The sequence below is a fragment of the Thermobia domestica genome, chromosome 8 (assembly GCF_964235325.1).
Source record: "Thermobia domestica chromosome 8, izTheDome1.hap1.1, whole genome shotgun sequence".
NCBI lineage: Eukaryota > Metazoa > Arthropoda > Insecta > Zygentoma > Lepismatidae > Thermobia > Thermobia domestica.
This window is the reverse complement of record NC_137461.1, coordinates 56,955,361-56,971,238: the sequence shown is the minus strand read 5'-3', so window position 1 is coordinate 56,971,238 and position 15,878 is coordinate 56,955,361.

The following is a 15,878-nucleotide window of genomic DNA, read 5'->3' as shown; positions in this document are numbered from 1 at the left end:
GTTTAAATTCTTTCCATAGGTGTTGATAAATTTTTTCTTTTAGATCTTCATTTGATACCGAGATATAAGTAGGTTTCATCACTGCTATTTATGTCGTATTAACCTTATAATTCCAGACATAGCATGGAAGCGATGGAACTTTATGTACCATCGTATTTAACATTTTAAAATTGAGATATGGTTGGACTACTCATGGATAATTACGAGTGTAAAGAAGATTCCGTTTCTTGAGTAATAGTTCTAACCGTTGAAGTTTGATAATAATAGGAGATTTTGATTTACCAAATACTTTTAATATAAATTTTGATGCCAACATGGAAAATAATATTGGTAATGGCGTGTACTCTGATTCCTTTAATAAAGCCATTTTTGGGCAGAATGATGGTTGTGAAAATATTATTTTTGTTTAATTATATATTGATTGTTCTAAACAGTTATAATATAAACCAGACTTGTTATAAAATACACTACCATATGAAATTTTCGAAATATATCCTTGATGTAGTATTGGTAATAAAGTAAATGGGTTGATTCCCCATCGCTTGGAGGATAGATATTTAATTAAACTTAAGTATTTTATATGTTCTTTACTCAGTGATTGTAGTTGTAATTTCCAATTTAATTTGCGATCTAATAGTATAGCCAAATATTTTATGTTTTTTCTGATTTCAATTTATTATCATGATATGTCAATTGGTATTGTTGTAAATTCCTTTTCGTGGAAAAAATAATGAATTTTGTTTTGTTACAGTTTAGTTCTAATCCATTATTATTCATCCATTTATTAATGATATCTAAGTTTTTCTCCATGCTTGGTATTGAACGTTCAACTTGTGTTGTATAAGAGCGTATCTGAAGATCGTCAGCAAAACAAGTAATGCTGGTATTATCCCATGTTGAGTTTATTAAATCAGCAATATAAATATTAAATAAAATCGGACTTAATTTACTCCCTTGTAACAAGCCTAATGAAGTTATTCTCGGTGTTGAATAGGAATTATTCACTTTTATATATGCTTGCCTGTTAATCATAGTATTATGTATGACTCTAATAATCTTTCCACGGATTTGAAGCTTATACATTTTTTTCACTAGAATATCTAATATCACATGACCATATGCTTCTTTTATATCAAATGATGTAACCAATAGAGCTCCTCTTGAAATGAAAGCTTTATAAATGTCAAGTATTAATATCGTTAATGCATCATATGTTGATTTTTTTCTAAAACCAGTTATATTGAAGGAGAAAATTTGTGAATTTTCTCTAAAACCAATTTAATCTGTTTAATATCAAATTTTCGAAAAATTTGTATGAACAAGATAATAAGGAAATTGGTCGGAAGTTGTTTGCTACATTTGAATCTGTAGCATTTTTAGGGATAGGTAATATTAAAACTTTTTTCCAGTTTAATGGTATTTGTCCTGTATTCCAAATGTGATTGTAATAAGCATCTGCAATCCTTTGGTTGGTAAATTTTTATAATGTAAATAACTAATGCCATCAATGCCCGGTGTAGTATTTTTTAATACAGTTTCTAGTTCAGACATGGTGAAATTCTTATCCAATTCGAAATTCGTATTAGAGAATAACAATTTGGATAGTAAACGCCGATCATTAATAACAGTGCATGGTGTTATTTTAAATGAAAATTAGGTATCCTCTCTAAATCATGCAAATAAATTTGATTATCATGTGTGGAGTGATATTGTTGAAGTTTTTTCCAGAAGTTCCATATTTTATAAGGTGGAGTACGATCAGATAAAGTATTACAGAACTCTGGCCATCTTGAACGTTTAGTTTGATTAATGATTCTTTTCGTTTGAGCTCTTTGTTGTTGATATTTGAAAAAAGCTTTTGGTGTACGTGTCAATAGAAATACTTTGAAGGTTTGAATAGTTTGATTCACATACTTTTGACATAGTGTATTCCATCAGGTGGGCTTTTGATGTTTCCTCTCGAATGATTGTCTAAATTTTATTTCTGAATTTTTAATTTCATTATTCAAAGTAGAGACCGTGTTTTTTTTTCAATTTAAATATTTCTGGAGTATTCTGATCTTGAGTAATTCGATTTTGAATTATATGTTGATAATCTGACCATGAGATGTTTGTGGTCACATGTTGTAATTTTGATTTAAGGGCAATATTTTTTCTATCATTATAAGTAAGTCCTGTTGATATAAAGTGAGTTTTGAAAATAATAGGAAAATGATCGCTGGTGAAAGTATGAAAATACGTTTGCCATTCTGTTTCTATATAATGTGTACTCTTCGTTAGTGTTAAGTCTGGAGCACTTAATATATTATTTTGTATTCTAGTAGAAGATCCGTTATTGAGATATAGGTAGGACGAATTTAACAGTTCTTTAAGAAAACTCCTACCACCAGAATCAGTTCTATTTGATCTCCATAAATGAGAATGGATATTAAAATCTCCACCTATATAATCAATATCATTATTAGCGAATAATTGTTTCCAAAAGTTATGATCCACAATTATTTTAGGAGGTATATAAATATTAAGTATTTTTAAGTTCCCAATCATTATACCAAGCAGCTGGATATGTGGTTGTATATTTTGTAAACTAAAATTTAAATTTTTGAAACTTAAATGATTTTTAACACAGATGGCAATTCCTCCGTGAGCATCATGACGGGTCTGATTGACACATTGATATCCTTTGAGTTTTAAAGGAATTCTTGGAATACACCAAGTTTCTTGTAATAAAATAATATCAAGAAAAAATAGAAACTAATATTTTTAAATATTGCAATTTGCCATATATACTCTGTGCATTCCATTGTATGATGGTTAGTCTTTCTTTTTTTAAAAATGGCCATACAGAGTAATACTTTATAATTTTAATAATGAATATACATTATTTAAAGTTGCATCGAATTGATTTTGTGAGAAGGTATCCTCTTTGGATGTGGCATACGTATATAGATTTTTTTTAATGTCTCCTCGTATTTTTTGTTAATCTTGAATATTTAATGTCACATTTGATGATGAATTTATACCCATCCATTGATCCTGATTCTGTGATGAATGATTCCATCCTGATTGATTTGTGAAAGTTGAGGTAACCTTGTTGGTTGCTCCCTTTAAGTATGCGTTTTGTGATTCCTTTTTATTCTGAGTATTTTGTTGCGATAAAAAGGATTTATTTTTAACTGGGTATGAGCCTTCTGTACTTTGATTATCAATAGTGTTTTTAACAAATTCAGTTTTCATTGGTGATTGCATGATTTTATTATTAAAGTCAAAAGATGTAGAAGGTTGAGCATATTTGCTATTTTTGTTACAATTTTTTGTATATTCTCGGTATGAAGAGATATTATGTGTTTTCCATGAAGAACTTTCCACATGGCCTCTACGTCGTTTTTCAGGTGGTGAGGCTGAAATATCTTTCATGGAATGGACCGAAGTAGACATACGGTTTATTGGGGGAGATAAGTGTGTTACTAAAGGTGGCATATTATCATAATTGAGAGATGACACTAATGATTTATGTTGCAAAGCTGAAATATTTTCAGATGTCGGCCTATAACTGTTACTATGTTTGTCATTACCTTGATTTGAATTATTTGTCATGCTATTAGAATGTTTCAGAATAGCATTAGCTTCATTAAATGATATTTTCTTCCTAGACATGAGTTCCATCAATTTATTTTGTATAATGCGTTCTGGACATTGTGAATAGTCCGCCGAGTGTTTTCCTCCGCAATTAATACAATGAAGGGGTTTGTACATTGGTCTGCTGAATGTGGTGATCCACATTTAATACATAGCACTTTATTTAAGCGACAATTGTTTTTTCGATTACCATATTTGTTGCATCCCATGATGCATTGTCGTACAGCCGGTATGTATGTATGAACAGTGGGTTTAATGTAATACAATTTAATGTCTGTTGGTAGTTGTTGGGAGTCGAAAGTCAATATAACAGTAGCGGTTGGTTGAATTTCATTCTATGGGTCTTACATACAATCAAATATTAAATAGCTTTCGTTGTTCATTTGTTAATTATCTTTTTATTCGACAATACCATAGAGCTTTTGGATGAATAAAGACCCTTGATTATTTCTATAACTACCGAAGTGAAGCAATAATAGCTTATCCATAGAAATTGCCGGTAGCAAACACTAGTATGCATTCAACTATCTTGGTCTCTTGAAATTTATTTAACGCAAAGAATGCTTGTTTCATACATTAAGTCTACTTTTCATGGGCTTTTGTGAACTTACTTTTTGTTACATGACAAACACCATTTGGATATTTCTATGTCAGGAAGGTTGAATATGATTAGAAAAATCCAATCCATATTTTCATCTGGCATTAATACAGAACATGATGTTATCGCACAATGCTTTTCACTTGATTGTGAAAGTGTTGATTGTTAGAAATAGAATATTGAATATTGTACGCTCAAAATTGCTATAACTTAGAAACGTATTGGTTCTATCTTAAACTTGATGTTATCTTTAATGGAAAATATGACCATGTCTAATTGGCTTTAAGCTTTATCCTCATGAGCTTTACGCTTTATCGTCTTTGGCCCCATACTGGAACAAATTTACGATTGCGAGCCGATCGTAGTAGCCAATGGACCGCTACACTAAGTGGCCATTTTCTCATTGGATATTGCTACATCACCACACAGTTGGCATTAAATTGCCTTGGTCTATTGTAGAAACGAATTTTAAGAAGAAAAAAAAACAGAATTTCATTTTAAATAAATTTCCACCATTAAACGTGTGTTTGCAGGCAATATACTCATCTTAGTTTAAAGGTATCATCACAATGGCCATTGTATAGGGCTGAATGTAGATGTTGCGAGCTGCTTAACGATCGTAGAACAAAACAAGTGTAGTTATATCCAGATCACTCTTTGCAACGCACGGACAACGCTCTGAATGTATATCGTATTACAATTAAGTGATTTTGAGCGTGGCCATATAGTGAAACTGCAAGAGACATGATGATCTTTCCGTAGAATGCCTGCCCATATAAGTCGTGATATATCAGTGGTTTATTGATGCTGCACTTAGAATGGGAGGACAAGGATTCCCACAGTAGATCGTTCAGCGATAGTTGCAAGGGGAAAGGCCACTAGAGAAATTAGAGTCATCTTGTATCCTCACATATAAGCCCACGAATACTAAACAATTAAATCAATTCTTAAGGTAAGTTTACTTTACTGTATTGCCATTGTACGACTCCTATCACATCTGCTTATCGCGAAATCATTTCCGATGGTGTTGGAAGAGACTGCAGTTATGAGATGAATGGAGCAAGGAGTTGTTCATTCATTAATGTTTTTTTTCTCTTTTCTGTCCTTAGATGTGCGGGAAAATTCTGCACATGTTTGCACTCGCCACCAAGGAATCACACCTAGCATTGTGGTATGAGAATAATAGCAGACAACTCATTGTCCTAATTCAGCGAAGTATGAGTAGAGCGTCGTACATTCGTGACATTACCAATCCTACCCTCCAACCTTTTCTGGATATTTTATAGGACAATTTTCCACTGGATAACGCACGTCGTCATACAACTGCTGTACGGAAACCTCGCTACTTATTGAGATAAAACTATGCTGAAATACATCCTCAAGATGACAGTACACAGCATGATTAATTAATGTTCCATAAAATTATTAATAACTTCTTTTAAATTTTAAACTATATAATTAAAATATGTTCACAGTCAGGGACGTATCCAAGGTATGAGTGAAAGAGATCCGCCTCCCCTGAAACCCAGAATTCTTCAAATTTAGTTAAATTTTACGGATGATTTTACAAAGGACACCGTACAAAAAGCATTGCATATAATTGTCTGTTCGATTTGGGTGATTTTTGGATACGTTGTAGCTGAGAACCCCCTGATCAATTGTTTATATGGGACCAACTCCCTATGACCAACCTTGTGACCTCCAGAGGTCACCAAAGGTCACACAACGGGTGTTGGTAGAACTGGTTCAAACTTGACATACAAAAACTAGTTGTGCGTTATACTGGGCTACAGCAAAGGAGGATACTTCACGTAACGGTGTAACTTTTGGAGACCTCTGGAGGTCACAGGATTGGTCACAGGGACTTGGCCTCATATAAATAATTGATCGCGGGGTCCTCAGCTACAACATATTCAAAAATCACCCAAATCGGACAGAGGAGGAAATGCAATGCTTTTTGTACGGTGTCCTTTTTTATTCTTATATTGAATTCGAAGCTCTCGAAAAGCTGTGGACCCCTTCCGATACATAAAAAGTGTGTACGCGCCTATCCATAGCTAAAACATATATGAACCGATAAATAATACTGAGCAGAATAAAAGAACATGTTTGGAGACAAATTCTCATACTTATTTTCAGAACATCGATTTAAAAGAGAGGAAAGAACTCGTTATTCCATTCCCAGTACTTATCATCTGCTGTTATACAAGCCCACACAACCATGAGGTAATGAGGATTGCATACACGCACGGCGTTATCAGGAACACCTGAAACGTAAATTTTCGTATACATTTCCATCCTTCTCCCAAATTCGACCCCTCCGAGCCGAGAATCAAAAGAAAGTGCTCCGAACAGAATTAGATCTGGTGGACATCTAACCGTGTACCAAATTTTGTGGCTCTAGGAACTGTTTCTATGCGAAAAAATGAAATCTTGAAATTTTACTTCCACGATGATGAAGGCTGGGCTAAAAGAGACGGTGATGATGAGAAATGAATGAAAAAGTGGAATGAAGGAAGTGAGAGGAAACGGAAGAACCCCGAGAAAACCCACGCACATGGTGTTTGTTTGTCACCACAAACTTCACTTGGCGAGAGCTAGGATCGAACGCAGAATCCCATACACCAGAGGTGAACTCTCTACCACTGAGCCACGCGGCCCCTATGAGAAAAACTGATGACAGACAGTTGCTGTAAGTTTTTAACTAACGGTGGCATACGCTCTGTCACGTGCATGCTACTTGTAATAATAATAATAATAATAATAATAATAATAATAATAATAATAATAATAATAATAATAATAATAATAATATGCTTCGGTTAAATGCTTTTAATTCCTTATTTGATATCAAATATTTTGAAAATGTTAAAAGGGACATTTTTTGTACCAAGAAGTATGTCACCATTTCCCATGGGATTGATCGTTGCACCCGTGAATTTGTGCTATTTTAAGGAGTAGCGTGAAGGAAGTAATTTAACTACTTTCCACGACTCGTGGCGACGGCACTGAAATTGCACCGCCCAATCCCTCCCACACAGAAAAGAAAAAAAGAACTATTTTAGTAAAAGTGTTTGCAACAGTGTTGCGTGTAAGCTACTTCTTTTGTTGTTGGAAAATACCGCGTGTACATCCAAGACCGGTACAATTCGTCTTCATTCCCAAATTGATCTTATATATATATAATGCAAAAGAATGATTAAATGTGGATGGAGTGGTATTTTTCTAAATAATAAAAAAGTTCTATATGTTTAACATATAAATTATTTATTTTTTTAATATTCAACGAACTTTAAAAAGTTCGTTACTGAATTCTCTGTCTCTCTCTCTCTCTCCGTGTGTGTATGTGCGTGTGTGTGGTGTGTGTGTGTGTGTGTGTGTGTGTGTGTGTGTGTGTGTGTGTGTGTGTGTGTGTGTGTGTGTGTCTGTGCGTCTGCGTCTGTCTGCCTGTCCGTGTCAGTTAGTTGCGAATATTTTCAATTTTCAGCCCTCCATTCAAAAGGGCATCAAGAGCTATCTGAAAGAAATTATGGAATTTTTAGCGTCACTCTTACCGTTCCCGAGATATTGGCCCTAAAAATGTTCCGATTTCGGGAGATTTAATGAGCCATATTTCGGGAATCGTAAATCATAGAAAGATCACTTTGGTGTTGATCAATATCTAAGAGGATGGCGAACATTTTAATTTCAAATAGTAACTGGTGGCCACTGACCAACTGGCTTTCCTCAAACATTGGCCAAGAAAGTTCGGATTTCGCGAGATTTAATGAGCCATATCTCGGGAAATCATAGAGAGATGATATTTTGCGAATTTTTCAATTTTGAGCCCTCCATTTTGAGCATCTGTCTTCGTAAAACAACATATCGTAGAACGTTTTAACAGAACTCTTAAATAAAACATGTGGAATAAATTTAGTACTCAAGGAAATTATGGATAGATATATTACAAGAATTATTTAATAAAATACATAGAACAATTGGTATAAAACTTGTAGAAGTTAATAAGAAAAATTATTTTTTTCGTCCTGGTAATGTTGGAGCATTCTCAACTGGTTTATAAATGATTTTTGAAAACATAGGAATTATTGTGTAGTAGAAGAATTTATCTAGTGACTAGTGCACCATTTAAAGTGAGATCCCAGGTTTGATTACCGGAGAGAGGGCTTTTAAAAATTTGAACACATTACGGTGGTTCTTTTACACCTTACATTTGTAGGTTCACGTCTCATATAGCCTTGGTGCTGGAAATGGACACTAAATGTTAATAAACTTTTGATCCTCCCCTATGCGGAATCCACTAAATTGCATAAAATTCAGCACAAAAAATCAGTATTAGAACGGGCAGTATATTTGCTAGGAACTTTTAAAGAATTTAGTTGTCAGTATCCCCAGTGTCTCAGAAGGAAACAAAAAGATTGTTTCGTTGTGTCTCGTTTTAACATCCAGTTTTTTGCTATTACAAGGAAGCTTATCAAAAAATGAATAGATTAAAAGATTAAAGCTATATTAACAAGATTTAAAAAACTAGCCAACTCTCTCCCTTTAAAAAACTTTTTTAAATCTATAAATACAAACAAATGAGGGTGTTTGGTTGAGATGCTTATTCCAAGATAAAGAATTAACATTTGCTACGTACTGCAACTTGTAAGAATATAGTCCTTTTAACAGAAGTAGTAACATTTTTTAAAAAAATAAAACTAATTTAAAATAAAATAAATACCCACTTCCTCATAATTGACTGGTTTTAATTCAATGCTAGGGTGCTAGGGAATTGTGGGAAAACCTGAAATATCATGTAGACTATATTGTATAGAATCGATTTTTTTTTTTTTAATGGAAATAATGAGGAAGAGTTAATTCAACCTTCCGTAGGGACAGGCACGTGAAAAACCCAGGGTTTGTTTACAAAGCAGCCCAATGACTTTTATTGGGTGTAATTGGGTTTTATTGAGCACAAATTGGTTAATCAAATTTTATGCGTACACTTAAAGCCATATTCCTACTTAAAATACAAATTAACCATTCATGTTCTAATATATACATGAAACTATGGACTTTCCTTGTCGCATAAAGGAAATCCGTGAAGTCCCATCCCCATTACTTGGCACAAACTACACTATTGGCACTTGCTTATGTTTCGATTTATTGAAATGAGGAAATAAATAGTTTTCTACAGTAACAAAGAGGTGGGTAATATAGAATACGAATGAGGATTCAAATACTTGGGTCACCTGCCGTGTCTAAAGATTTCTTTAGCTTCCCTTAAAACACGCCAGCAATGCTGGGAAAAGTACAGGACAGAAGCCCAAGTTGAGAAAAAAAAAGCTTTAATAAATAGGATTTTTTAAAAATAATGTCACCTTTTTGGAAAAACTAAAATTCAAAATCTTTTTTAAAGTGAAGAGTTAGTAGCGTTTTTGATTCAAATTATAGTACTGATTTGTATATTTGTAATTAGCATAAGATTTTGTTTTCTTTATAGTGCAACTCGTTTTCGTTTGTACAGCCTATGTGTAACAGGCTGGACCAAAATAAACGGAAGTTGTTTTCTCAGTTTAAATCGTGAGAAAAGTTGCGAATTGGAGATATTAAAAAGCAGTAAAAAAAAAAAAGAGAGAGAGAGAGAGAGAGATTCCAGTCGCACATGTGCTCTAAAGTTTGACGAAATTTGGAAAAAAATCACACTTATACGATAGCTTGCAACATTTTTTAAATTAACATCTTCCCGAATGCAATAGCTCAAATTCTTATGTATTGGAACCACAGAAAATAATGTTTAAATATTATTTAAATCCATCAACATTTTCTGGTTGTGCATTGCCTTCAAAATAAACGAAAGTTTGAAAAATATTTTACAAATAAAGGTAGATCACAGTTCTAGGGGGGGGGGATACTAACAACTTACATGTTTTCTCTTTATTGAATACAACTTTAAATGTTAAAAAAAATTATATCCTTAGTAAGATTTTAAAAAACGTAGAAATAAGAATGTTTTCAAATTCACATTTTCTGAATAATAAATGTAATATTGTAACTTTTCATTTAGCGTGTAGGTTTGAAACATACAAAATCCTGATGTAATGCAGTTTTTAAAAAAACTGTACCTTTATGCTGGATTGGCAACACTGTTAACTTTGTGGTATAACAGGATATGCTAAACAATGTCTCCATACTGATATTTGAACGGTACAAAATTTTAGCGTTTCTGCCCATTAGTTTAAATGTTACAGGTCCGTGTCAACATAAATGGTCTACCATGTATGGTTCTTATGTCGGAAATTGCTAAATAAATTCAAACTTAGCAATTTGTAAGTTTTGTACCGCAGTTTTTCGGCAATGTAGAAAATTGTTAATATTTATATACATTCAGAGCCGTAGATAGGGGGAAGGGCGAGCGGGGCGGTTGCCTCGGCGCTGATGGCAAGGGGGCGTCGAACGAGCAAGGAAGTAAGAGAGAACAATTCTTAGAAAAAAGTAAACAACGCGACGCCCCGTAAAAGTATTGGCGGCCCTATTAAAAATATTATTGTCGGTTTGCAAAGAAATACATTTAATAAAAATTTTCTTGCTCGCTCCGCTCGCAATTCAAACGTTTCAATGAGAGTCACAACAAGTTTCTACTTACTACTTAAAGAAAGTTATTATACATGATTTGGTAATGACGATGTGATATACAAGATGCCGAGTAATGACTTAAAGTTCAGGATGTAGCGTTTTCAAAATCGGAAACGGTCAGTCTGAAATATGTGTTCGGCATTATGATGATGATGAGTTTGCTTAGTTAATCACGCTTTTCAACCCAATCGGATTAATCACGATGGTGAGAGTGAAAATATTACAATGATATAGGAGTGAACAGACACGCGCAAGCTGCTGTTTGCGCGGGAATATTAAAAATGAAGGTAAACAAAGGGAATAATAATAGTTTCGAACTTGTAGAATAGGAGCTTAAACTGACAGAACTTAACCCAATGAATTTCGTTTTTTTCAAAGCCTGATCACTACCAGTGACCACTGCATTGGCATACGAAATGCTTCCAATTTGAAGGAATTTATTGGGAACATTTCTCCATCAACTACTTGTGTCGCCAGGATATTTTTTCTGTGCATACGTGTCTACTTGTGTTTTGTTTTTATCTATCTACATATATAAATATATGTATCTACATATCTTCATGTATGTATCTACATAAACATATACAGTGAAACCTGTCTTTAGCGGAATCGAACGGGACTTGCAAAAATTTCCGTTAAAGTCAGGTTTCCGCTTAGTGGAGGTAGACTTTCCCTTTCTTAAAAAAAAATACATGCTTATAAAGGGGCATACTGAGAAAATATATTGCTGTACGTACATTGTTCGATTACAGTGCTTCTTTCTTCTACGAATAAATACACAAAATAATTAAAATGAATACAAAATATACTATGCACACGTTTTCTTTATTTTTCTAATAGCCAAGCAGGGTTTTCTGTGTACATTGCTGCTTGGCTGCTTGACTTTCCGCATACACTTTAGCCTGAGAAATTATACTAAGTGAATCAGAATCATTTTTCCGTAAGGCAAATTTTTGCAGTTCCTTTAAACTTCTGAGAGCATCTTGATCTAAATGTATTTAATCTACACTCTTCTTCGAACTCGGTATCGTATTCCTCTTCTTCCTCTATCTCTTTTTCTACTTTCCGACATTCCGTATGATTCTTGATTAAGTTGCGGGGATTAAGGACAATTTGTGGGGGGTGAATATGAGTAGTGGTTGGGGAAGGTCTACACTGTCCAGAAATATTTAACAAAAGAACGAATATTTTATCGCAGACAGTATAATGTTTATGTCTCACAAAATGTCTAAACATCTTCTAAACGCTGTAGTCCGGAACTCAGAATTTTCCGTTAAATGTTTATTTTTCTTTCCGTTGTCCGCGTAACACAGTTTCCGCTTAATGAAGGGCCTTTTTACAAGTTTTGTTCTCCAAAATTCATGGGACCGTGAAATATTTCCGTTTAAGACAGTTTTCCGTTTAATAAAGGGTCCGTTGAAGACAGGTTTTACTGTATAAGTAATTACTACAATTTCAAACATATGTAGTAGCCAAACTATATTTTGGATGCTAAATTCAAACATTGAACATATTGTTCACCTCCGTCGATCAATATTGAAAAATTCGCAAAGAAGGCTCCCTCTAAATTTCCATTATATTTCACAAAATATTTTTTACCGAAAAAAAAAAACAACTAATTCTATGGCCTATGGAACCCGGAGGTTCCATGCCGCGTTCACAAAAGCTCTCCAAAAGCTCTCCTGTCCAGTTTGATAAAAATTCAGCGTAGCATAACAACAATAGCTGCTTTTCTTATATGCAAAAAAAAAAAAAGAAAAAGAAAAAGAAAAAGAAAAAAGGAAAAGCTTGGTATGGTGATTGTAGGGGGACGCCGAATTCTACTTCGCCCCGGGAGCCGGAATCTCTAGCTACGGCTCTGTATACATTTTACTGTTTTATAAGAAGAGGAAATTTTAAAAATATCATATTTTTTGGATCAAAAGATCCAATATATTTCAATAAAAAATTTCTTGTACGTCTTAGATCCGGAGAACTAAGATAGTGTAGCAAACTCAAACTATCACTTAACGCAGTACGATGTGCTTATTCCGTAGAAAATACGAAAACTCGATTTAGAGACCGTTCAAAAATTTTGAGACCCTTGATCCAAGATCCAATATTTTTCAATAAAAAAATTTCTTGTACCTCTTATATCTGGAGAACTACATATAGAGTAGCCAAACCCAAACTATCATTTAACTCAGCATGATGTGCTTATTCCGTAAAAAATAGGAGAACTCGACTTAAGCACTTCAAAAATTTTGTGGCCCCTGATCCAAAAACTAATTACTGTCCAAGATCGCAATCTATTAATGCATTTTTCCGATCATTCCTAAAATTCTTGGCCAAGATTGCAATCTTCTGATCCATTTTTAAAATCTATATTACAAACAACAATGAGAATGAAAAGGAAAGCATAGTAAACGTAATGTCAAGTGTTTTAAAGGGTGATAACTTTGTCATGTAGATTGTCTAAGTTGGTAGCTGATTTTGATTTCGTTCATATCGAGATTTCTATTAAGTGCTGAATCCGTAACGCTGTCACGAAACAAGAGTAGCAATTATGCATTCTACAAAGTGAATCTTAATTAGGATTCCAAATTATGCTACGCATAAGTCTCGGAAGTCTCATAAACAGCTTTGTCCATCCGTTCGTCTGTCGACAGCAATCAGAGCAAAACGTTAAGAGATATCGAGATGCGGATTTTTGCAATCGATTCACCTTTCCAAAGACAGGTTCTATATCCTACGTTAACCCTCTATTCAAACCAGAAGTGCTTCAAATTAATGATTTCCGATGTCAACGTATACCGCCATAGAACGGAAACAGTAACAGATAGCGAGAAGCTGTTTTATTTATTTTTTTTTTCAAACAATGCAGCGTCTCAAGACAACATATTATAGCTACTCACAACACTCTACCAAAACCGTGTGTTTCAGATTTTCTACTACTTCCGGTTTCAATCCCGATTTTAACCTTTATCGCCATAGAACGGAAATGATATCATGTAGTGAGAAGCTGGTTTTTGCCAAAGATTCAGTGTCTGAAGGCAACATATGACTATCCACAACACTCTACCGAAACCGGAAGTGGTTTAAATTTTTATTATTTCCAATTTCAATACTGTTCCGTAAAACAAAAACAGTAAACTATCAAGATGCGGTTTCCTGCAATTGTTCAGCGTCCCAAGAATATGTTCCAACTTTTCCATTAACCTTCTATTCAAACCGGAAATGGTTCAAATTAATCACTTCCGATTATAACGTTTATCACCATAGAATGAAAACGGTAAGAGACAGCGAGTGAAATAAAACACTGTGGGAATGAGACACCCAAAAGTGTAGGAGTTTAAAGGCGTGATATGCAAAAATACTCCAAAACGACCGATATTAGTACCCAACCCATAGTTTACGGTGTCGCTGAAATAAATAGTGACGCTTCCAATGCCATTGAAGTCCAAATTCAACCCCATTGGTAGGGGAGGAAGTAGCAAGTGGTGAAAAATAGAATGTCAAAAATGACTGAGATTGTTGCCAAATTAATATATTTCTTTTTAGTCGGGAAAACAGCTGATCTGTTTCAAATACTTTTGAAACATAATAAGTATCCACTTTGAGCTAGATTTTTCAATTAAATTTATATCAATTTGATTAAAGGTCGTGTTCTAGGGGGATAGGATGTTTAGAAATGTATGACAAAGTTTCAATATATATATATATATATATATATATATATATATATATATATATATATATATATATATATATATATATATATGCGTTTTTATTATTACATTTCCTTGAAATACTTATTGTAAGGGGAAAGGTAATGCAAATATCTTCTATAACCTATTCTCCCTGTTGGTCCTGTAAGAAGAACGCGCATCTAGCTAGTAATAGAAATATTAATCCTCAGGCAGTAATTCCACGATACAGAAGCAAAATACTCAATAATATTTTCAAACAAAGATGATATTTATGCATGGGTTAATTTGCAACAACTCATGGATAAAAATGTGCTAAATGAATGAAAAAAAAAAATTCAATCATCTGTTCGTAACAGGAATTGAGAACATCGGCTATAGCTAAACGTAATTAATCGCTAATACAGATTATATTAAAATGTTATATATTGGAAATAAACAGTAATTATTAGTTTGATCAAGGACATATTTACGTAGGACCAACATGGACCATGAACCGGGGCAGCAGTTTTTGATATGTTACAAATTTCCTAGGACCAGAGTCGGCTCTACTATATGTTCAACACGTTCATTTGCAGGACGACAAAATCTGTCAACTGTATTATTTAAAATAAATATTTCTTGTTGGAAACAAACTTCATGATGATGGTAATTAAATTTACTGAGCTGGCCTTCTATACGAACACTACATTCATAAATCATGTTTAAGTCGCATTAGTTTAAGGTCACATGGACAGCACTAAAGCAAATGGTCAAACAAATCCCAGCATGAATTCCTTGATTGTTTTCAAATACAAGAACTCAATTCTCGAACAGTTGCGAACACTTGTTCCATTTACTTAGTTGCTGTATCACACTTTTGATATGGAAACTAGTCTTATCTTTGTCACAAACAATTTCCTTATTATTGAAGGTGGAAACAAGATTTAAAACAAATAACGGATGTAGAAGGAAAATCAAGAAATAAAGGTAATCGAGATAGTTGCACTGTAATTGCAAACTGATATATTGAGATTGAAGCTTGATATTGAATTCTATAAAGAAAGATTACCATCTTTCCTCTGCATGTGTATTTGCTTTATCTTTCACTAATTGTTCTTTATGAAGAAATGGGAAAAGTAAATGATGCCATTGCACGGGCAGCAAATTGCCTAGGGCCGGCCCTGTCTGGGACCAGTTTATTTTATACTCCAGATCTTCAAATTACAAAAATTTGGCGGCAAAAATTGATATTAAGGAACAGCATTTTGTTATGGGCCGGGTGGCAAATAAATTATTTACGGCACTATGGTGAATTGGGGTTTAGCGTCTCTTTCAGCACCGAACTATCAAGTTCCCAC